The sequence below is a fragment of the Rissa tridactyla genome, chromosome W (genome assembly GCF_028500815.1).
Source record: "Rissa tridactyla isolate bRisTri1 chromosome W, bRisTri1.patW.cur.20221130, whole genome shotgun sequence".
NCBI classification, from domain to species: domain Eukaryota; kingdom Metazoa; phylum Chordata; class Aves; order Charadriiformes; family Laridae; genus Rissa; species Rissa tridactyla.
This window is the reverse complement of record NC_071496.1, coordinates 5909227-5933475: the sequence shown is the minus strand read 5'-3', so window position 1 is coordinate 5933475 and position 24249 is coordinate 5909227. Positions and strand designations below refer to the sequence as shown.

The following is a 24249-nucleotide window of genomic DNA, read 5'->3' as shown; positions in this document are numbered from 1 at the left end:
ACTGCCTGCGCCGCGGCTCAGCCCCACACCAGCGCGGGGAGAGGGGAGGCCGGTGGGGCCTGGCGGCGGCGGCAACAACATCCACTCGTACCCTCCCTCCGTCGCGACCAGTGGGGGTGCGAGCGCCGCGCTTGCCCGCTCCCACGGCTCTCGCTCCGCCCCCCTCTCCCCCGCTGCGGTACCTCCCTCAGCCTAGGCGGTAGTGCGTGGTGTCGCGTGGTGTGGTGTGGTGTGGCGTGGCGTCGCGTCTTGTCTTCTTACCTTCCCCCTTTAGGGTGTTCCTCTACTCCATAGCTCTGCTGCCTCCCCGGGTACCTGTAGAGGCCGGGGAGGGGGGTGGGAGGCTGAATCGTAGGGAGAAAGGGGAAGCGTGCGAAAGAAGGTGGGGAAAGAGGGCGGCGGCAGCAGGAGCAGCAGCAGCGTCTGGCAGGCAGGCAGGCAGGCAGGCAGGGCAGGAAGCTATCCCCCTTCTCTCGTGCCCGCGGCGGCAGTGTGGAGGCAGCGGCCGCCGCTCTCGAGCAGCGCGGCCCGAGGTGAGGAATTGGGGGCTGAGCGCGCCGGGGAGGCAGGCGGGTGAGGGGTGGCGGGGGGAGCACTGTGGTTTCGCTGCTGGGTATCCTTTCTGCTGGGCAGACCCCGGCGCCGCCGGCAGTAAGGGCTGGGAGGAGCCCGGTCCCGCTGACGTCCTTCCCCACTGTACACGCACGTCGCGCGCTCCGTTCCGTAAACGCCCCCGTCCTCGTCGAAAGCTGTCGCATTCCTCACCGTTCTTCTTCTCTCCCCCCTTCCCCCTTAAGAAGAAGAAAACTCGATTGGATTTAATATATTTCCTTGGTGTCGGAAGAAACTCCTGCCTTCTGGATCTGGTTTAGGCGCCCGACAGACAAGGTAAATTAAATGGTAAAGGCTGGGGGAGCAGCAGCAGCAGCAACAACAACCGAAAAATCTTTCCTCTGCTGAAGGGGGTGGGGAAAAAGGAAGGAGTTCACGTTTCATTTTGATATCCTGTTTTTGGCCTTCATTTTTCTGTGTTTTCTGCCTTGCATAATTTAGCTGTCCTTTGTGTCTTTCCCCCTCTTGCCGAAATGTTGTTTGCATAGACATAATCATGGAGGTTGAAGAAAGAATCTGGGGAGATAGAAAGTTTCTAAGCTCCTCAGATACAGAAGTTTCTTTGTTCATATTGACGTGAAACTGCTTGACTCCGTGACTGCTTCTTCAGCTCCTTTCCTTCTGAAACGATTGCTAACCCTGCAAGTATAATTAAGTTCTCAGGAACTAAGAAAGCTCTAAAAGAGGTAATTTCTTTTATTTAATCGAAAGATCTTGAGGCTTAGCGCTCCCTGTATCTGCCGTTTCTTGTTTGTCTTTCACCTGGTTTTCTGGAATGTCGGTCAGTGTCTAACCGTTCGTCTTCAAGATAGCTGTTAAATTTCTTTATAAAAATGCGCCCTCGTAGTCCTCTGTAAATGTCGCAGTTTTTCCCCTCGACTGCTGCCAACACTTCTCTTCCTCCCCTCTGCCCCCTCTCTGTCCTCAAGATGACGAGTTGGACTGCATATTTTTTAGCTTGTATAGGAGAGGTTTGTCTTGCATTTTGATCCTCGCACAAGTTTATCTTAAGAACCTTCATTTAAAAAAAAAAAAGCTAACTAGTGATCTGACATTAAAAGTATACGTAGTTGAACCTCTGAATTAACATAGTCTTGCTTGGTTTCAGTGGCCGCTTTCTCCTTTATAATTTTTTAAAGGAGTTCCATTTGAAGTCGTTGGAGGGGAAACTAAATGTGAAGTTTTGGTGTACTGCTGGTGCTTGTTACGTTATGCCAACTAACTAGTTACGTGTAGTGAAAGCAGGATTGCTCACCAGAGATTCATTTCACATGCCTCAAAGAGGCAATTATTGGTTAGTTCTTTCGTGAAGGCAAGGAATTTCTTGTACTGCGGACATTCAAAATGAGCCAAAAGCCATAGCTCTGTGCTAGCTTATTTAAATTTTTGCTCCTGTTTGACAAACTCAAAAGCAGAATGTTTAACTGACCTAAAGTGGCTTCTGTGGCTGATAACAAGTAAATGATTTAGCTTGCAATTTGTAGATTTACCTTTCCAGGCAGCAACAAAGGTTATTCTTAGTAGGCATCTGAAAAGGCTGAACAAAATAAATGGCAGTGAACTTCCTTATATGGCTGATGCTTGGCAGAAAAGCAATGGAGTCTAAATAGAGTAATCTTTTTCCAAAGCAGTGTTTCAGTCCTAATAATGACTTGAGATTCTTGGGGGGGGATTTGTAGCAATGCATGACAAATTTAGTTGTAAACCACTATGTTCTTAATGGATGCCACAACTTTTTACATCAGTGTTTTGTCACAGTGGTAGCTATGGATAAGGTCACTTTTAATGATGGAAGTGTAATTCAGTATTGCTTTTACAGCTAATAGTTATATTGTAGAATGCCATTCATGTCATTAACATAGTTTAGGAGTTATGAAGGAGCGTATTCTTTGTCGAGATCAACCATCTCAACTAAAAATCAGGCTGACATTGATATTCGTATTATGAATAAAATGATTTAAGTATACACACAGTAGCTCATGTTGTTTGAAATAACACTTTCATAGGTACATGTTGAATGCTTGGGGAAACATTCTTTTGACCTGGCTGTTCTTTACTCATGAATTAAATTAAACTCATGTAAACATCGGTGATTTTAAATAGGTCTGCTTGCAATCAAAGAGTTAGAAGTTACAGCATATGGCATATTATGGAATATGATATCATGAGATGATTATCATATTAGTAAAAATATTAATAGATTTGTCTTATGAATAAACTGCCCAGTAGATAATGTTTGGTATAAATGTAGTGCTTAATAGGGTATCCATTTGCACATCACATTCATATAGAATTGATTAGGGGACTCCATGGAGAAAGTGTTATTGATTGAAAGTGGCCTAGTGTATTAAGCTGGTGGTGTAAGAAAAGTGTTATGATTTATCCTCAGTGGAATTCATTTAGGGTCTGTGGCCCTAGGCTTAGGGCACCATGCTTGGAACATCAAAGCTAAGGGAAGGTTTGCACATATGTAACATACATTAAAGGTAGCATAAGTTCTAGAAATAGAAGGGGTTGGAAGCAAATTCCTCAACTCATCTTTCCTGTAGGAGTGTAATGAATCATTGTCTGTTTGCTTTGTTTTCTTGTTTTGTTTTTGTCCTTTCTGCTCCCAAGCAAAAAGGAAAATCTTCTAGGGAAAATGTTACGTAAAGATCAAATGTTTGATATGTCATCTTTTCAGTAGTTTCTCCCTATGGAATAACCTGATCTGACATTCCACATAGAGGAATTGCAAATCTAACCTTTTCCAAACAAGTAACTAGTTGAGTTGACAGCAAAGCTACTCTTGCAGATATGAAAATAGTAGGTTGTATCCCTATGTTAGTATGCAGATGTTGATGGTGACAGTTGATATAAGTAGTTAAATGTGAATTATCTGGAAAATGAAGATTTGGAAACATCACTATTTTACCTTTGTCAACTTTTAAGTAAAAGAATGTCAGATAACACTTCTCACATCAGAATGAAAACATTAAAGGTAATTTTTATCAGTTTATGTAGTAAATAGTTCATAAATAGCTTATCTTTTTATTTTTTTCATATTTAATAGGTTATCACAAACATTGCACTTTTTAAATTGCTAGCTTAGTGTCTTTGGAACTTAGTGTTAGGAACTTTAGTGTTGTGGGTAACTTGTGAACAGTTCTGTGGCTACTTGTATGGCAGACTCTGGTCCAGTTCTGGACAAGAAATACTTTTTTTTTTTTTTTTTTTTTTTGGCAGGGTGGGAGCTTGTCAAAGCTTCAAATATGTGTTTACTGTAATCCTTATACTTCTCATCTCTTGGGTAGCCAAGTGTGCCACTTGCAGTTTCCAACTTCCATTTCTAATTAAGAATACAATGTTCATGTATTGTGAGTAAAACCTTATAAATGTTAAGTGTTGAGAGTGAGGATGCTGATTTAGGAGAGACTTGTAAATCTCATCTTCTGCTGTGTGTGAGAAAAATGAAAAAAGTGAATATTGTTATACTGGAATTGGTAGTATTGTTGTTCTATAGTAATTGGGATAATTTTGCTTTTTATGCTGCTCTTCCTCATTAGTTACCAGGTGGTGTTTTGGTGTGTTGTGTGTGTATGTGTTTCTTTTTTTTTTTTAAGATACTTGTTTCTATGATGCTTAAATTTCAATATGGGCATTTGGCTTATTAATCTTTTAGTTTCACCTGTACTTCCCCTGAAGGTGTGTCGTGGTTTAGCCTCAGACGGCAACAAAGAAACACGTGACACGGACAGAGGAATATACAAACACGGTTAGGGAACCCCGGCTTCCCGCCGCTCACCTACCAGACCCAGGACCCCGCTCCAAAAGCGCCCCCTCCCCCGGCAGCTCAGGGTGGGCATGGCTCACATGGCATGGAATACCTGTGTCCCTGCGGGAGCCTGGGGAGAAATAACCCTATCCCTGCCGGAACCAGGACATTATCCACCCCTTATTCCATACCATCTATGCCATGCCCAGATCTTACAGGTTCCAATGAATTGCCACCACTTTCCCCTGTCATATATATATATACACACATATATATTCATGCAGATACAATGCCCTTAGTTTATGGGCCATCCCTCCAAAGTGTCCGTTGAGTTCTTGTAATCCATGGCTTTGGGCTCCATCTGTTAGAACAGTCTCTCAGGGCAGGAGAGATGCTGGGTGGTGCTGGACTGTTGCATGCTGTATTTTTCGGAGCTTGTGACTGGTGCACCCGGTGTGGCTCATGCACACAGTCCGTGGGCTGAAGATGTAGATCTTGAGGAAGTTGCTGGGTGCCAGCTGCTGAGGTCAGTTCTGATCCCACCACCCCTGTGCTTTACTCAATTTTTCATCAAAGTCCATCTGTCCTTAATTTGGGTGATTCTTACTGTAGTATAGCTGATAGCAATTAGAGTAACGAGGACATACAGTGGCAGTGCTACTTAGCAATCAACAGCACACAATTTGATTCATTGGCTATTCTCACCCAAAATCAGATCCCCATGAGGTGCACATCAGACCTCCCCATCCTTCCGCATCACCCACCAAGTGCACCCAGGTCCTTGGGCAAAAGCAATCCCACGGATGGGTTTGCCTTTGCCTGAGGCAGGACTAACCCAGACCGTCTTCCCTGACATATTCTTCATGTGCACTACGGGGACTTTATCCCCTTCTACAGTACGTGGAAGTTTTGATTGGGCAGGGCCAGCCCGATTGGTAGATCCCCTGGTGTTAACTAGCCAGGTAGCTTTTGCTAAATGCGTATCCCAGTGTTTTAAAGTCCCACCACCCATTGCTCTCAGTGTAGTTTTTAACAGTCCATTGTATCATTCTGTTTTTCCAGAGGCTGGTGCGTGATAGGGGATGTGATACACCCACTCAATGCCATGTTCTTTGGCCCAGGTGTCTATGAGGCTGTTTCGGAAATGAGTCCCGTTGTCCGACCCAGTTCTCTCTGGGGTGCCATGTCGCCACAGGACTTGCTTTTCAAGGCCCAGGATAGTGCTCTGGGTGGTGGCATGGGGCACAGGGTATGTTTCCAGCCATCCAGTGGTTGCTTCCACCATTGTGAGCACATAGCGCTTGCCTTGACGGGTTTGTGGCAGTGTGATATAATCAATCTGCCAGGCCTCCCCATGTTTATATTTCAGCCATCGCCCTCCATACCAAAGAGGCTTCAAATGCTTGGCTTGCTTGATTGCAGCGCATGTCTCACATTCATGGATGACCTGTGCAATAGTGTCCATGGTCAAGTCCACCCCTCGGTCACGAGCCCATCTATATGTCGCATCTCTCCCTTGATGGCCTGAGGAGTCATGGGCCCACCCTATGTTGCCAGTCCAGATCCACCTGAGCCACTTCAATCCTAGCGGCCCGATCCACCTGCTGGTTGTTCTGATGTTCCTCCGTGGCCCGATTCCTGGGCACATGGGCATCTACATGGTGTATTTTCACAACCAGATTCTCTATCTGGGCAGCAATATCTTGCCACAGTTCAGCAGCCCAGATGGGTTTGCCTCTGCGCTGCCAGTTGCCCTGCTTCCACTGCTGTAACCACCCCCACAGAGCATTTGCCACCATCCATGAGTCAGTGTAGAGATCAAGTACTGGCCATTTTTCTCGCTCGGCAATGTCCAAAGCCAGCTGAATGGCTGTCACCTCTGCAAACTGGCTCGATTCACCCTGTCCCTCACTGGCTTCTGCAACCCGTTGTGTAGGACTCCACACAGCAGCCTTCCACTTTCGATGCTTTCCCACAATACGGCAGGACCCATCAGTGAACAGGGCATATTTCTTCTCATTTTCTGGCAGTTTATTATATGGTGGGGCCTCTTCTGCACGCGTCACCTCCTCCTCTGGTGACATTCCGAAATCCTTGCCTTCTGGCCAGTCCATGATCACTTCCAGAATTCCTGGGCGACTGGGGTTTCCCATTCGAGTTCGCTGCGTGATCAGTGCAATCCACTTACTCCATGTAGCATCAGTTGCATGATGTGTGGTGGGGACCCTTTCTTTGAACATCCAGCCCAGCACCGGCAGTCGAGGTGCTAAGAGGAGCTGTGCTTCTGTACCAACCACTTCCGAAGCAGCTCGAACCCCTTCATATGCTGCCAATATCTCTTTTTCTGTTGGAGTGTAGCGGGCTTCGGCTCCTCTGTATCCCCGACTCCAAAACCCTAGGGGTCGACCTCGAGTCTCCCCTGGTGCTTTCTGCCAGAGGCTCCAGGTAGGGCCGTTCTCCCCGGCTGCGGTGTAGAGCACGTTTTTAACATCTTGTCCTGCCCGGACTGGCCCCAGGGCCACTGCATGGACTATTTCCTGTTTGATTTGTTCAAAAGCTTGTCGTTGCTCAGGACCCCATTTAAAGTCATTCTTCTTCCGGGTTACTTGATACAGAGGGCTTGCAATTTGACTGTAATCTGGGATATGCACCCTCCAAAAACCCACAATGCCTAAGAAAGCTTGTGTTTCCTTTTTACTAGTTGGTGGAGGCATAGCTGCTATTTTGTTGATCACATCCATTGGGATCTGACGGCGTCCATCTTGCCATTTTATTCCTAAAAACTGGATCTCCTGCGCAGGTCCCTTGACCTTACTTCGCTTTATAGTAAAACCAGCGTTCAGAAGGATTCGGACTATTTTACTCCCTTTCTCAAAAACTTCTTCTGCTGTGTTTCCCCATACAATGATGTCATCAATGTACTGCAGATGTTCTGGAGCTCCACCCTGTTCCAGTGCAGTCTGGATCAGTCCATGGCAAATGGTGGGGCTGTGTTTCCACCCCTGGGGCAGTCGATTCCAGGTGTACTGGACGCCCCTCCAAGTGAAAGCAAACTGTGGCCTGCACTCTGCTGCCAAAGGGATTGAGAAGAATGCATTCGCTATATCAATCGTGGCATACCACTTGGCTGCCTTGGACTCCAGTTCGTACTGCAGTTCTAGCATGTCCGGCACGGCAGCACTCAGCGGTGGCGTGACTTCATTCAGACCACGATAGTCTACAGTTAGCCTCCACTCTCCATTAGATTTTCGCACCGGCCATATGGGACTGTTAAAGGGTGAGCGAGTCTTGCTGATCACTCCTTGAACCTCTAGTTGACGAATCAGCTCATGGATGGGAATCAGAGAGTCTCGGTTAGTGCGATACTGCCGTCGATGCACCGTTGTGGTAGCAATCGGCACCTGTTGTTCTTTGACCCTCAACAACCCCACAACAGAAGAATCCTCTGAGAGACCAGGCAAGGCAGATAACTGTTTAACTTCCTCTGTCTCCAAGGCAGCTACGCCAAAGGCCCACCAGTACCCTTTTGGGTCCTTAAAATACCCTCTCCTGAGGTAATCTATGCCAAGGATGCATGGAGCCTCTGGGCCAGTCACAATGGGATGCTTTTGCCACTCATTCCCAGTTAGGCTCACTTCCACCTCCAGTACAGTCAACTCTTGGGACCCCCCTGTCACCCCAGAAATACAAATGGGTTCTGCCCCTCTATAGCTTGATGGTATTACAGTACACTGCGCACCCGTGTCCACTAGAGCCTTATACTCCTGTGGGTCTGATGTGCCAGGCCATCGAATCCACACCGTCCAATAAACCCGGTTGTCCCTTTCCTCCACCTGGCTGGAGGCAGGGCCCCTCTAATACTGGTCAGAGTATCCGTTACTCACTTCTTGCAGAAATGACTTGGAAGTTCCTTCAAGAGGATCAGAAGCAAGATCAGGCCTTCTGCTCTGTCTGGGGAACTGCCTGCTGGAAACCGGGGCGGCACTTTTCCTGGAGGGATCCCCTTTTGTGGTTGTCCTTCCTTGCAACTCCTGTACCCGTGTCCGCAGGATCCAAGTAGGTTGTCCATCCCACTTCCTCATGTCCTCCCCGTGGTCACGCAGGTAGAACCACAGGGTGCCTCGTGGTGTGTACCCTCTGTACTCTCTCTCTTGAGTGGGGAAATGCCTGCTTCTAATAGCTGAGACTAGGTGCAGGTGGGGAATAGGACATATTCTCTTCGAGTTGCTGGACCTTCCGCGACAGTTTCTCCACAGCTGAGACAAGGAGGGAAGAGAATCTTTCTTCATATCTCCAGAGCCGGCCAGCCACCTCATCCACCGTTGGTCCCTCTTCACCTTTCCAGACCATTGGAGGTGAGTAGTTCTCTAGGTACCCGCCCATGTTCTCCCACATGCCCTGCCACCCCTGACTATCCAGCCTCGGAGCAGATCTCCGGGTGGTAGTCTTAAATAGCTGCTTAACCCTAAACAGGACCTGGAACACATTCAGGAGACATAACAATAGGACCAGGCTGAGTTGAACATCCCAAGGATATTCAAAATTCTCAAAAGCTGTCATACCTGACCCGAAGGAGAAAAGGGAGGCAAAAGAGCTGGGGAAAGTGTCCCCCCCTGTTTCCCCCACAGACTGGGTGTAATTATTAATAAATTCTGAGAAACGGTGCCCAAGGTACGGACAGGACAGCAATACCACATAAACGCCCCAAAGTAACTGTCTGAACAGTGATGTTATCATATCATAAACCGATATCGCACAGGACAGCAGAATGATAATCCTCGTCCCTCTCCCAGAAGTAACAAACAGCAGTGCAGGGAGTACATAAGCCATATAGGAATTTACATAACACAGCCATGAGAACAAACCAAGCAACATGGTGACCAGCGACTATTTACCTAATGAAATAAATGCATACAACAAATTTGTTTTTCCCAGCTCTAGTTGGATTCTGTCGTTATCTCAACCCTTCGAGCCCCACGTTGGGCGCCAAAAAGGACTGTCGTGGTTTGGCCTCAGACGGCAACAAAGGACCACCTGCCGCTCACTCGGGCCTTCCCAATATGGGAAGAATCAGAAGGAGGAGGCAAGACTCTTGGGTTGAGACAAAGGCAGTTTAACAGAACAGCAAAGGGAACAAGGGAACAACAGCAGTAACACGGACAGAGGAATATACAAACACGATTACAGAACCGGAACCGCTGCTCACGGACCCAGAGGCGCCCCAACCGGCTCCAAGGCTCCAATCGGGTGACTTCCTGCCCCCCTCCCCCAGCAGCTCAGGGTGGGCATGGCTCCCATGGCATGGAATACCTGTGTCCTGGGGAGAATTAACCCTGTCCCCGCCGGAACCAGGACAGCACCCTTTTGGTTCTTGAAACGCACCTTTTTATTTCCTAATCCCCGGCTGAATTTTCCCTTCCCTTAAGTCGGGTCATATCTTAGTCTGGTACTCAATTACATCTAAGCATTCGTGTGTAAGTTCTTCGTCCTTTGCCTCCATTTTTCCACAAAAAGCTCGCTGGGTTAAGGCAAGAGCTGGTAGTTAAAATCAAATCATCCTTTTCAATTAAAATTCCTTCATACTTCAGTATTCTTGAATTGGTTAGCCGTTTTCCCATGGTTTGGGCTAAAATGGTTTTTACTTGGTGAGGGGTGCTAACTTCTATCATTCCCCTGGCCACCCTCGGGAGAGCAGATCTAAGAGTTTAGATAATAGGCCACTGGCTGCTGCTTATCCCCCCCACTCTTGAGTTCCTAACGCAGCCCCTTTGTCTACAGTTACAAATAGTTGAAAAGGTTTCTCCAAAGAAGGTAAGGCTAAAACTGGAGCTCTGATTAGGCTCTGTTTTAAATCTTCCACTAAATCCTCCTCTTCTTCTGTCCAAACCAATACATTTGGTTCTTCAGCTAACAGTTTGGAATATAGTCCTTTAGTCTTTTGAGCATACCCCTCTATCCACAGTCTACAGTCCCCAGTCAGCCCCCAAAATTTTCTCAGTTCCCTCTTGGTCTTTGGCAGAGGTAAGTCTGCTATTCCTTTGATCCTCTCAGGATTTATAGGATTTATTTTTCTACTCCCTTCACTGACTAGATGTCCCAAGCACTTCACTTCTGTTTCCACATATTGCAATTTTATGGGGCTTTTTTTGTTGTTTTTTTTTTTTGAGACCCTCAAACCTTGCTGTCCCAAAAAGTTCAGTAACTCATTCGTGGCTTCTTTTACCCTGCCTTCTTCCTCCCCAGATACCAATAATCATCCACATACTGAAGCAGGGCTACTCCCAATGGAGGGCTGAATTGTTCAAGCACTTGTTCTAACACTTGCCCAAACAAATTAGGGGATTCTGTAAATCCCACAATGATAACACCCTACCGGTGAACCTCGAGCTGCCGGTAGGAGTGGTCGGGGCAGTCCTCTTCCCCGTCCTCGTCCCCTGTTATTCACCCCTCTTCCTCGCCCCCAAGTAACAGTCTAAGGGGTCCCACTTCGGGGATTCAATTTCTTTGTCGATTGAAACATCACCGACAGTCTGGGCTGGGAACATATAAAATGGATTTGGGCGTCCCCGAATCCTGAATCTATTCATCTTGACCCAGCAAAAAGCATATTCATTCACCTTCTTCTAATTCCTTATTATTCCTTATTATTCACAGACATGTTTAAAGTCTGACAGACCCGGTCTTCATCAGATCCAAATTTGGGCCAAAATACACTAGGAGGTCTTATGGGTTCTTTGGTCCAAACAAATGCAAATGCAAACATGTCTCCCCTGGGACACCCCGAAGATCTCCCGTGATGGACACGGGACCCCCAGGGATGTCCCCAGGATGCCCCCCCCAGACACCCCTGGGATCCTCTAAGACAGACACAGGACCCCCTAGGACACCCCTGAGACCCCCCCCCAGGATGTCCACGGGCCCCCTCCCCCAGCCACCCCCAGCCCCTCCGGGACGCGGTCCGAACAAAACAAATCATTTTCTTTTTATCTTTATCCCTTGTACAAGAAGAATCATTCCAAAACCTCAACATTCTCCCCTAGAGGACTGTCTGGGGAAATGTTCCCGGGGTCTTTCTTATTATCCCCTTTCTCATCCCTAGGCCTAGAATTCTTTATTTCCCATTCTAAATAGAGACTTTTTACACCCCTTCCTTTTGCTTCGTCCTTCTCCGGCTGCGCCCCTCGCGGGACTACAGAACCGCGGATTCAGACTCCACACTCGCTTTGTACCGCAGTACGTCTCAGTCACTCACACACACCAAGTCCCTTAGAATGTCCCCGACCACCAAGGTAATACTCAGACAATCCAACTTTCTTACCTTGGTCTGTGCACGGAGTTGCCTGGTCGTAATCTCTGTGCCTACTGCATTAAGTTCATTTTTCTCCCTTTGTGGTTCATATGGTCTGCCGCTTAACGAAGTCTCGGGATCCTAGTCGATTCCCTTCGGAGCCCCAGGCAACAATACACGAGACCATTGAAATCAACGGGACGCGTCTTCCCGTCCTTCGGCGACAAGGAACCCCAGAGGAGATGACTTCGCATCCCGGACGAGCCCCCAAATTGTGAGAAACGCTCCTTATCCAATAACAACGGCTCAGGCAGTGAACGATACGAAGTACATTTTATTTGAACATTCTTGCAAGAACGGGTGACCTAGCAAGTAGGCACACTTTCGGTTCTTGAAACACACCTTTTTATTTCCTAATCCCCGGCTGAATTTTCCCTCCCCTGTTTCCCATTGGCTGGGTACTCCAGGGTTCACAGTCTGTCCGAGGCGCCTAAAATCCTTCCCGGATGTCCTGCCTCTGTTTACTTCTCCTTATGCTACACCTAAAGGGATTATCTGACTAGTTTATTTCTTTCCTTTTTGGTAAAAAAAATTGCTCAATGTCATTAGCCCTGGTTAAACGTTTGACTCTCCTTCTAGACACTAATCCAGTAGGAATCAGTTTGTCCTTTTGTCTGTGTGATAAGAGATGTTCTACAAGCCTTTGCTGGAGCCTCTTTGTCTTAGTCATTCCCTTATCGTGTCACCTCTGATGGAAAAATGGCTTTTCTCCATTGCAAAAACAATACCTGCCTTTCTTACAGATGTAATCCCCAGAGGACTGTATGCTCTATAAAGATGGAGAGAGGATTCATAGAAAAGTAAAGAAACAATAAATGAATATTATTACCCTAGTAGAAATGCATGCTTATTTTCTATTTCTGGATACAAATTGGATACTCAAACATACAATGCCCATACACAGACAAGAATTTTTAAATAAATAACAGTATTGTTAAGCATAGTGGACTTTTATAAATGTGATGAACTTTATATTTTGTTCCTAAAGATTAAACTATCTTAATCCAAAGCCCCATAAGAAACTGAACAAAGCAACTAATGATCCTGAACAGGAGATATCAATTGGAGTTACTTTCAGGGACTGGTGAGGGTTTAAAGGACTTTTCACTTCTAGCTGTATGCTAAAATCAGGGGCAGGTCATTACTAACCTGACATACCATTTTCTGTTGCCGTTCAGTGGCTCATGTAAAATGGCATTTTTTATCATTTTGTCCATTGCTCAGTAAACAGATTATCACAATAAAACATGATCCTGGTTTAGTTGGTGGAGTTCCAGTAGAGAAGCCAGGGATTAAACGGGCATGAAAACAAAACTACCTCTGTCCTTAGACGAGGTCTCTGCAGAACACGATTAAGGAGCATAAGGTGAGCAGCACGTGCAAATCCACCCTGCTGTCAGCTTTGGGCACCGTTTTGTGGCTGAGCAGAACTTCAGGCTGCAGGACTGTTAAAATGGCATATTGCATACACAATAGGTTATCAAATACCTATTTCAAACAAACAAGTAAATTAAACAGAAAAACATTTCCATAGTCGTGGTTTGGGCTGGACTGGCCACTGAAGTGAACGACAGATGCTCTCCCCCAGTTCTCGCTCCAAGGAGAGGAGGAGGAGAGATAAAGAGACTTATGAGTTTAGAAATTAAACTATTTTAATGAAAATATTAATAAATTAATAAAATAATACAAAAAAGAGAAAATAATGAAATATATACAATATATACAAAACCGCATCAAGCTCCCAGGATGATGATCACCAGCAGGCATGGGAAAAGTCCTAGACTGGACTCAGTGACGGATGGGAACTGGATTCCGGAATGCACAGATCAGGATCAAAGGCAGATGAACAGACAGAATCCTCCTCAGACACCAGCCATTGAAGAAAGAGGGCTGACCCTTTGATCCCACAGCTTTTATACTGAGCATGGGGCAGATGGGATGGAATACCCTGTTGGTCAGTTTTGGGTCACCTGTCCTGTCCGCTCCTCCCTGCAGGCGGGACCCCTCTAGGCTTTTCCGCTTCCGACCCTCCAACGGGGCAAATAACGAAATTAGCTGACCTTGGTTGTTATAGCAATAAGTATAAGCAAGAGCCTCTCTGCATACCGTTCCTTAGCATAAATTACAAATAATCAGGTCTTATCACTCTGAGAGCGAACAGTGTCTCCAAAGTATGCTGTTAATTTCTGAGAATTCAGTTAGTTAGAAGAGGTTTAGCTAAAAACTAAAGTTACTGAACAGGAAATTGGTTCTGTTTTACCTCAAACCAGGACATCCATCAATGTACTGTTGAGATCTAACAAACATGACTATTGAAGTCATGTGACCTACAATAAACCCATTGGCTACTTTTCAAACATATTTGTACATTACTACCTTACAGTTAATAGCATTTTCAATAACATACCAAGGGGGTTGAAATATTTGAAGAAAAAATACAGCTGTATTCTGGGGTTTATGTGAAACAGTGTGAGTATATACGTGGCTATACTTTAATTGTTTGCATCAAAGTTTAATATAACATATTCAAACACCGTGTTTGGGTGGAGGTTGTTAGGTTTTTTTTCCCAGCTGTGTTTGTTCTCCCAGTTCCTGGTAACTGAAAGTTAGGGAGCATAAGGCACAATGGAGCGGCAGCTGCTGGGATGACCATGAACGTAAGACATCAAATGCCTGATACACGATCAATTGTTTCAGCAATTCGGATATAATATGTGCAATTATTAAATTAGGAAGCTGAGCTGCTTATGCCCGAGGAAACATTTGTCATTCGGGATTGAATTTGTCTGGGTAACTGACGTGCCCCTACAGAAGACAAACTATGCCAAAAACACGGGGGGAAAACAGCGACACCTGTACCCTAGAGCAGGGGTCGCTCAGTCCCGTGTGGTTACCGGGACAGGAAGGGCCCCCGCAGGCACCCTCCGCGGCCTGGCCTGGCCCAGCCCGGGCCGCGGACAGGCCCCATCCCAGTCCCCGGCCCGGCTCGGGCCGCACGTCGGGTAGAGGCGGGAGGGCCCGTTAGGCTCACCGACCGGACCTGGGACGCCCCAGCCCGCTCCAAGCGGTGACTTCCTGCCCCCTCCCCCGGCTGCTCAGGGTGGGCATGGCTCACATGGCAGGGAATACCCGTGTCTCTGCCGGAGCCTGGGGAGAATTAACCCTATCCCTGCCGGAACCAGGACAAGGTGATACAGGAGAATGATATTTCAACACTAAACTGCACCTTCCACCTTTAAAAATACATTGTGACTTCGCATGATTGAGAAATAATGCTGAACAAACCTCTTAATTTGGTCTAAATGAAACTAAACTGAAGTGTACTTATATTGGACAACATCAGCATTGTGACTTGCTTCCCTAGGGTAGTTGTAAGTTGAAAAGTAGACTAGTTCTTTCTGTATCCAGAACTAATTTGTAGATACTTGATACTAAGTGATCATTATACGTAGGAACAAGGAGTGATGATTAAGCAGAGTCTGAGGACAATATGAACTATCTTGGCTGCTGTGGCTGTCCTGGAAGTTATAATGTCAGAAAGTAACCAAGCCTCTGGAGCTTTTTGTGTTCAAAGGTTGAATCTTGTTGGCTAAGAAGTGTGTACTTTCCTCCCCTCTTTATCCACTTCAGTAGATAATGAATGGGATGGCCATACTCTTCTGTCCTATTATTTGGCATTGACAAGAAAATGTTAGGTAACGAGTCTTTTATGCAACTTCGTTGATTAAAGAAGGTGGGGGAATGCTTTGTGCCTTCATCTGTTCTGTATCTGTCCAATGACTAGGCACAGTCTAGACCCGAAAGATTACTTATTATAGTAAGGACAACTTCTCTCTCTGTAAGAGCAAAGCTACCAGGAAGAAGATAAGTGATTCCAAAATGCACAGCTTTTTAAAATATCCAATATTATATACCCTTGAATCTTTTGTAAGTAGAACTATGGTTTCTCGAACTTTTGCTTTACGCTTTTGTATAATTGAATTCTGCAAGCATAAAGCTATGGTATATATGCAAAGTAAAACAACTGTTAAAAGCAAAAATTCTTTTGGATTCTCTTATTTAGATGCGCATTGTGAGAATAACACCTGGATGAAACTGCAAATCAGTATCCTCAGAGTGATCAGTTCAGAATTCACTGGGTACATGAGCTCCCTTTCCAAACACAGAAGTCTCATAAGCACACTGAATTCTCCAAGTTTGTATCGCTCAACATGTACAGTGCTGTGCTTCGTGTCTTGTAGACTCTGTCATGAAGTTGGCTGGGGTGGAATGAGCAGAGATACATAAACATGGTCCAGGTAGTGAATCATCTGACTATTCTGGATTATCGTGCACTTCCAGTGGTGGAGACTGCAGCTATTTGAGTAGAATTTCCTTTCTAGGACCAGCTAGGAAGGAAATACTTGTTTTAAGTGTTGAGCTTTGTGTTCTCTTGAACTTAAAATTGCACTTCTGAAGTAGATGCTTGGGGTGTAGCTGTCTTCCTGTGAGCTCTTAGTGCTCAGTGGCTACTTCTTGTGTCAGTTGTCTGGGGCTAGCTTTAGGAGTAATGGATCTCTGAAGTGGTTTGAAGTCTTACTAAAAGTTAAAAATACTTGAAATGAAACATTCCTAATGCAACTTTAATTTGGAATGGATGGTATCTCCCTCTGAAGTGGCCAGGGGATTATTCTCCTTGGTGGGGAAAGCTCCAGTGTTAATAACTGAATTAAAAATATTTGAAGTTCTGTTAGTTTGTTAAAGGTAGCTGCAGAAGGATGGTTGAAAAACAGTATCTGTCTTGGTGTCTGAAGTACCGTGCTTTGAGTTTTACTGTTTCCTTTGGAGCCTTCTCATCAGGTTTCAGCTCTAGTTGGCATGGTAAGTTCCTGTAGCACCAGCGTGGGGGAGGTCTGTCTTCCCAGATAGTTCTGGAAGAAAAATTTCATGTTCTTCCATAGTCCTCTGTCCCCTAATGTGGTGTCTAAGTTTAGTACAGTTGAAGAAATTACTTCTTCAGCCTTCCTTGCCCTCCTTGTCCTTGGAGTTTTTCAGTACATATCTTCTAAAACTTCCAAAGCCTCCTAAGAAGTTCTGGAGAGGAGAGGGCATAAATGATTCGAGCTGCATCAGTACATCTAAACAAATGTCTGAAATGCGATGCCAGATGCCTTGTGAATGTCAGTCACAGGTTTAGTCATCCAAAATTACTATGGATGTCATTTTAAGTGTTTGGATGGTGGAAAGTGTTTCCAGACTCATCTGTAAGACTTCTGGTAGGCTGTAAAGAAACTTTTTGAGAACTGCTGCTTTTTTTTTTCTTTCCACATGTGTGACTGTAGTCATCCTGGAATTAATCTCCTTGAGGGGAGAAACAATAGTTTTGAAGATGAACCCAATTATTAGCAATTTGATCAAATTACTGCAGGTCTTCTGTCTTTACTTACAGGTAACCATAAAGATAGGATGGAAGTTTATATTTGAAACTGGATATTGGAGAACTCTTAAATATAAGTAATGATACTAATGTAAATTCATAGAATCATAGAACCATAGGGTTGGAAGGGACCTCTGGAGATCATCTAGTCCAACCCCCCTGCCAAAGCAGGGTCACCTAGAGCAGGCTGGACAGGAACGCGTCCAGGCGGGTTTTGAATGTCTCCAGAGTTGGAGACTCCACCACCTCTCTGGGCAGCCTGTTCCAGTGCTCTGCCACCCTCAAAGTAAAGAAGTTCCTCCTCGTGTTTAGGTGGAACTCCCTATGTCCAAGTTTGAGCCTGTTACCTCTTGTCCTGTCACTGGGCACCACTGAAAAGAGCCTGGCCCCATCCTCCTGACACCCAGCCTTTAAGTATTTATAAGCATTGATAAGGTCCCCCCTCAGCCATCTTTTTTTCCAGACTGAAGAGACCCAAATCCCTCAGCCTTTCTTCATAAGAGAGGTGTTCCAGTCCCCTAATCATCTTGGTAGTCCTTTGCTGTACCCTCTCCAGCAGTTCCCTGTCCTTCTTGAACCGGGGAGCCCAGAACTGGACACAGTACTCCAGGTGCAGCCTCACCAGGGCAGAGTAGAGGGGGAGGATGACCTCCCTCCACCTGCTGGCCACACTCTTCTTGATGCACCCCAGGATGCCATTGGCCTTCTTGGCCACGAGGGCACATTGCTGGCTCATGGTCATCCTGTTGTCCACCAGGACTCCCAGGTCTCTTTCCACAGAGCTGCTCTCCAGCAGGTCAGCCCCCAACCTGTACTGGTGGTGTAATTATGGTAGGGTTTTTTCCTGTGGGGAAATGCTATGCTTAATAATCTGTACATGCTTATGCATGCTTGTGGTTAAAACAAATAGCTTGGCTGCAGAAGCATTTACAAGATTGAGACCTGTATTTTTGGTAAAAGTAGACTGAAAAGTATGGCAGTCTAAATCTTTCATGACTTAAATGCTCTGTAAATACTCGCTTTCCATGCTTATGCTATGGAATATTACATGTAGGTGTTGAATTTACTTAGTTTCTACTTTGGCCACACTTTGGTAGGTGTACCTGAAGGAGGAGATGGATGTACAGATACCTGTTCATGTGCACTGATAGCCTGTTGCTGGTACACTTGCTTGCTGTGGCAGGTTAGTCTGTGGTGACCTGGAATGTCAGCTTGGTAGTTAGCTCCTTTTAAGAGAACATAGTCATTTTGGGTTACTTCTGGTCACGTTCTGAAGTGCTTTATAATTATTTTTTTGGGGGGTTGGCAATAAAGTTCATCACTGAGGAAGAAAATTCAAAAGTTCACATCTTATGATTCATAGCTATTCAGCCTCTGTATATTTTAGTTGTGCTTTAGTAAACTTCTAATGGGTGACTTATTCAATGGAGAATATTTATTAATTCTTTAGTGGATCTCTTTTTGGGGAGGAATTACAGGGAGAGGGAATTGTGAAGAATGCTAGAAAATAATATTTGGAACATATCTAGAATTTTACTTTAAGGTCACTTTTGTTGGTTCACATGGGTGTTGGAAAACTATTAAAAACAAGGTAAAAATTAAGGACTCTAAGTAGGAAGAGGAGAAAAAGATGGTTAAACCTGTGAGTTTCCATCCTTTTGGGAATGTGACAGGAAGGGGAAATCAATTGGAACTCTGAATTTGGTAAGCCATCTGGCTCTGACTCTGATGGATAAGATCAGAAACATTAATATGGGAGTGTTGTGGTTTAACCCCAGCTGGCAACTAAGCACCACGCAGCTGTTCACTGGCTGAGAGAACATGGCATAGAGAAACACAACACTAAGTGAAGAGGAAAAATAATTTAGTGCAAAAATTATTAGCTTAAATGCTTCATTACTGTGTTGTAAGTGAAAGGAGATATAAGTTGGCAAAAATCAAATGCGCATTGTGAGAGCAAAGCTGAGTAAACAGAGGACAAGAATAATGGTGCTTAGCCTCATGGGAGATGTGAAGAGTCTTGTAGTTAGAACCACAGTTCAGGTGAAGAAGATTTAATTCTTGTGCATCACAATTGTGAGCTACTAATTGGGATGGATCTGGAATTATGTATCAGTTGTAAAATGAATGTAGAAGATAGAATAGACAAAGATACAGTTCGAGGATTCCTTGATTTGGCCAGGACAGTGACTTAAAACTGATGAGAATAGCATTGAGCTAATATGTGTCATAATTATTGCATAAACTAGAGGGAGAATATGCTTAGAATCTGGAAAATACTGTTTATTTTTTTTAACTCTTACTCTTTACAAAAATTGTTGGCTACCCTTTAAAGCTGCATTGTAAATAAAAGCTAACTATTTTTAGTACTGCATTTTATACTAAACAAATCCAAAAGCAAAAAACAAACTAGCTTGTTGAGGTGGATAACACTTATAAGACAGAGACAGAAGTATTCATTAAGGGGGAAGTATTCTAAAGTAAAATCAAAGTCCAGTTGTGTATGCTGTTTCTGTAAGTAGTAACTTTCATTAGGGCTCTATGTAGTATTTTAAGTGTCAGGATGCATCTTTACTTGTGTTTTTTTGGTAGGATATATATTTTTTTATCTTATTTTTAAATCTAACAATCCCCAAATGGGGAATGAATGCACACATCCATGTGCACTCCCCTTTTTTTAAACTCTGGTCTATGTGTTTCCACTTCTGTTCCTCTTGCCACAGACTAATTGTGTAACCTGTTTAGATTTGGCGCAGCAGTTTTTCTGGGCAATTTATCAATTTTCATTATTAGCTAGAGGATTTCGAGTGTGGTTCCTCCTCCTCCCATGTACCCAACTTCTGCTTGCTTTGTTTTTCAGTCTTTGTTTTGGGCCCCCTATGTTCTTCTGACCTCTGTTTGATGATCCTAGCTTTAACTAGGAACTCTGGCAATTACTTCTTGGGGGGAGTGCATGTAAAACAGGCTATCAGGGGCTGTTTTGTTTTAATATATGGACCATGCAATTTAGAAAACAAAATAACAAAGTAACTAGGAATCTTCTGATAAGAAATAGGTTTGTGTTTTGGTGTCCCCCCCCTTTCCACTTAAGTTTGTGCTGAACTGTTACACGTTGCAGATTGCCTGAATTTATCTGCAGGCAATTAGATGGAAAGACTAGTTAATAGATGAGAACTCTTGTTTATTGAAATATTTACAGCAGTGCAGCTTTCTCGTTTAAAAACCTTTGGTATCTGCTGCAGATGGCTGCATAGTCTAAGGAGTGGTTTCCTGGCTGCATTGTACATGAAATGCCAAACACATTGAGAGCAGTTTTGTTCTGGAATGCCAAAATACATTAAATCCGCTCAGGAAACAACATATGTCAAATGAATAAAAATATCACACATACAAAATAGAATGTGGTAGTTATGTTTTTCAAATCTGATTTCTTTCCTGAATTAAGGGGTTAAAAAGGACTTCTCATATTAATAATCGAGGATAGTATTAAATACCAATTGCTGACTTACACTTTCAGCATTTTCACTACTGTTTGTTTCCCCGTTGTCACGCCCCAGTCAGAAGGGGGGGGGGGTGTGAGTTACTCAGATTCGCAAATCCCCAGCAGCATGGACAACTCTCAAAGGTCCATATACAAACATTTATTAAATTCCCACAGTGATTAATATATGTCTTAACTAGGTCCACGATAATTGGTTAGGTATATATCAAGTTATGGCAAGTGGCTAGGTATGCCTAGTGTTACTTAACAACAGATATATAATGAATTATGGCAAGCGGTAAGGTATGCCTTGAGTTACTTAACAACTCTAAGAGGAACAGAGGGAGGGGAGAGGTGAAAAGATATCACACACACACACACACTCTCTCTCTCTCTCTCTCTCATTAGCCCTGGTTAAATGTTTGACTCCCCTTCTAGACACTAATCCAGTAGGAATCAGTTTGTCCTTTTGTCTGTGTGGTAAGAGATGTTCTACAAGCCTTTGCTGGAGCCTCTTTGTCTTAGTCATTCCCTTATCATGTCACCTCTGATGGAAACGGCTTTTCTCCTCTGCGAAAGCAATACCTCCCTTTCTTAAACCCTGTATCTTCAAAGTGCACTTATGTCTCTCTCTCTCTCCATCCCGAGACAGCCCCCTTATATCCTGCACCGGATTGAGTGGAAAAGTACAGGCTAGAGTCGCTGCATGCGTGGCCAGTGCATGCAGTGAGCCCCACCAGGCTCGTATTCTGGCTTTGCTAACAGTGGCTTTCTGATACGCGACCACATTGTTGCACTCCCTTCTTGTTGTTTTCTTCTTTGAAGGTCAGGTTCTCATGGATACGCACAGAGTTTTTGCAGCAACAGTACTGAGGTCCTTTTTCTCAGCGTGTATACTGGGTTTGGTTCAACTAGTAATTTTCCGTTGTGTCTCACTCGGACCATCCTCTATTATCCCTTACACATGCCACCCCGTGGTCTGTAGTTGGGACACGACGATATTCTACAATTCATACAATGGTACGATGCAAAGCGTCTTCTACAACTGATCGTATAATGCTTATTAAACATGGCAAACAGCATACTAAACATAACAGACAAATTCCTTCCACACAGGCAATGAGTATAATTTGCTTCAACCAACCCCACCCCCAAGTCCATCCGGCAAAGGGGTTCTACCCAGTGGTTTTCAGAAGATGCTGGTTCAGTCGGTGCAGTTCTTGCAACTGGGCAAGGATGGATTTGGAGTGGTCACTTAGATCCATACAACACAGTCCTTTAAAATCTTGACAACCATGTCTGTGAGCTAAAAGCAAAAAATCAATAGCAGCTCTGTTTTGCAGCATCGTGTGTTAAATACTATCTACATCTAGCAATAACTCAGACATAGCTGTACTAGTAGCATTACTAAACTTGGCTAACCAGCATCCAAGTTTATTCAGGGTCATCAGCACTTGCGCACTGGCAGCTCCCAGTGCTAAAAAGGATGCAACTATGGTCCTGGCAGGACCCCAGAATTCGGTTTGGTTGTTGCAGTATGGGGGAAACGCATGTACGTGGCGTCGATGTTGGTGTAATGTTCGGTTCTGTTGTAACTATAAAGCTACAGTGACACTGGGAATAAAAATAGTCAGTCGGCCTAATGTACATGGTCCTCCTTTAATTGCTTTGGGAATTCTGGCCCATGCTCGGTCCCCACAGATTAAAAACAGTCCTGTTGAGAGAGTCATATCTGTTGAGTAACTCCTTGTGATACTTGGACTAGTAGTATTACACCATTGTGTGTTGTTCTGGTACCACGGGGTGGTGGCATTGACCCACCAGGAGACTGTTGTTCTTTGTACTGGTGAAGTAAAAAAAACCGCATAGGTCCGCATTTAGTGTTCCTAAAATGCAGAGCTCCTGGGGCAGTAACGCAGGGGACTCCCCAATATATGGGGAGCCAGCTGTCTCATACTTTGATGATGCTTGCATCCGACTGGTGGCCGAGGCTGGTGGCGGTGCCATGGATCGTCATGTTGAATTCACTAGTTGTTAGCGGCACTCCCATTAGGCACATCGTGAACGGATTTTGGAGTGTGGCTGTGCTAAGACACAGCGTATCTTGTCCTGTCGCATTAGCAAGAGTTACCCAGATGTCTTGATCACAGGAGTAGGGTGTTTGCAGGTACCTATTCAAGGGTATAAACAGTAGAAATGGTTAGAGTCCTGTGTGTCGTCCCCCCCCCCCAGCCTTCTAATCTCTGCACTGCAATTGCTGAGCAGGCACACGTAGCCACTGTGCTTCTCCTGGTACTGCTATTGTAACTGCCTATGTGTCATCAGTTACCACTACTTCAGCTGCAGTGGGCCCCACTTCTCCTGGGGCTTGATACCAGACGCGTGCACCTGCAAATATCTTTGGTATAGGGGGGGCTGGTGATACAAAGTGGGGGCATTACCCAAAAGTAAATATAGGCCAATGGCCCTGTGCTCAATGGGCACCACGGAGTGAGAGAGAGTTCTTGTTAGCAAGAGTCCTTAGCAGTGAGAGAGTCCTCATTAGCAAGAGCGTGTGCGGACTCCCTGTTCTTGCTGGTATTTAAAGGGTTCAAACAGGCATAGTTTTCCCACTGTGCTTTGATCTTCTTCCACAACAGGCCAGGATTCTCAAGCGGCTAGATAAGGTGTCCCTGAGTCCATCACAGACTTATGTCATCTAAGTGCAAGTGTTTTTCTTGCAGGCACCCAAGACTGAATAACAATTAGTGTGATATATGTGTTTTCCAGCACCCCAGGTGTGAGTCACTTGAGCGTATTTACAATCCTCCTCGCCCATCTTCCGTTGCTTTCCCATATTCTACCCCCTCGCTCAAGAGACCGCTTCTGCTGGGGTTCATTTAGTCTCGCAGGGTATAACACAGAGTAATTTACCAGGGCATGCAATAAACATATATATGGGGGGAAAAAAAAAAAAATCTTTACAATACTGCTTTGAATCAGGTGTCCTATTTCTCTTTTTCTGCCGCTTTCTCATAGTGTGTACGGCATACTTTTGTGCTAATGTGGCACGTTTCCCTTCTAATTGTTCCTGTTTTGGTTTTGTTTTTCCTTATCACTTACAGCTGATATAAAAGTCTGCCTTTGCAACAAGAGCTTACCCTTAAGTTTCTCATTTTCCTGCAGAGCATCCTATGGATTTGGGCTCAACTCCTTTTCCCAATCAACCATGATCTTACAGGCAAACAACAAACAACCAGCGATACGCCCTGCATGGGCGAGCTGTTCCTGAGAGCGTAAGCGTGTCTGCTGGTGAAACCCCTCCCAATATTTCAGGACTTCCATCGGTTCTATGGCCCCCCAGGGTTCCGGCCCCACATGAGTGCAGGTTTCCCACTTATCCCACAAGGTACACCATGGCTCTACGGTCCACCCTGGTCTATCTACCTGGGGCGCGCTCACCTCCTCCTTGTCCTTATGTCTAAACATTGTGTATATACAAACTTCTTCACTTGATGGAGTGTCAGCCCTAGTCGCGTACGAGAACAGTACCACACCGGGCAGAACACCTGCTCAAGGGGAGTCACCTAACGACACTGCACACAACAAAAGCAAACAGTAGCACACATGCTGATCAGCAGGTATAAGCTGGCGCCCAC

General features: G+C 45.0%; 1 protein-coding gene across 10 annotated transcripts in view; it reads left to right on the top strand.

The window, feature by feature from the left end:
• Positions 1-425: 425 nt before the first annotated feature.
• Positions 426-24249, top strand: part of LOC128901948 (erbin-like) — a 153337-nt gene continuing 129513 nt past the window's right edge. For 8 of the 10 annotated variants that reach the window (XM_054184142.1, XM_054184144.1, XM_054184149.1 and 5 more), the window contains exon 1: positions 744-888. The gene's annotated coding sequence lies outside the window, so the exon portion shown is untranslated. Of the gene's footprint in view, positions 534-743; positions 889-3837; positions 3969-24249 lie in introns of those variants that run through there. The other 2 variants (XM_054184140.1, XM_054184141.1) reach the window with 2 other exon arrangements.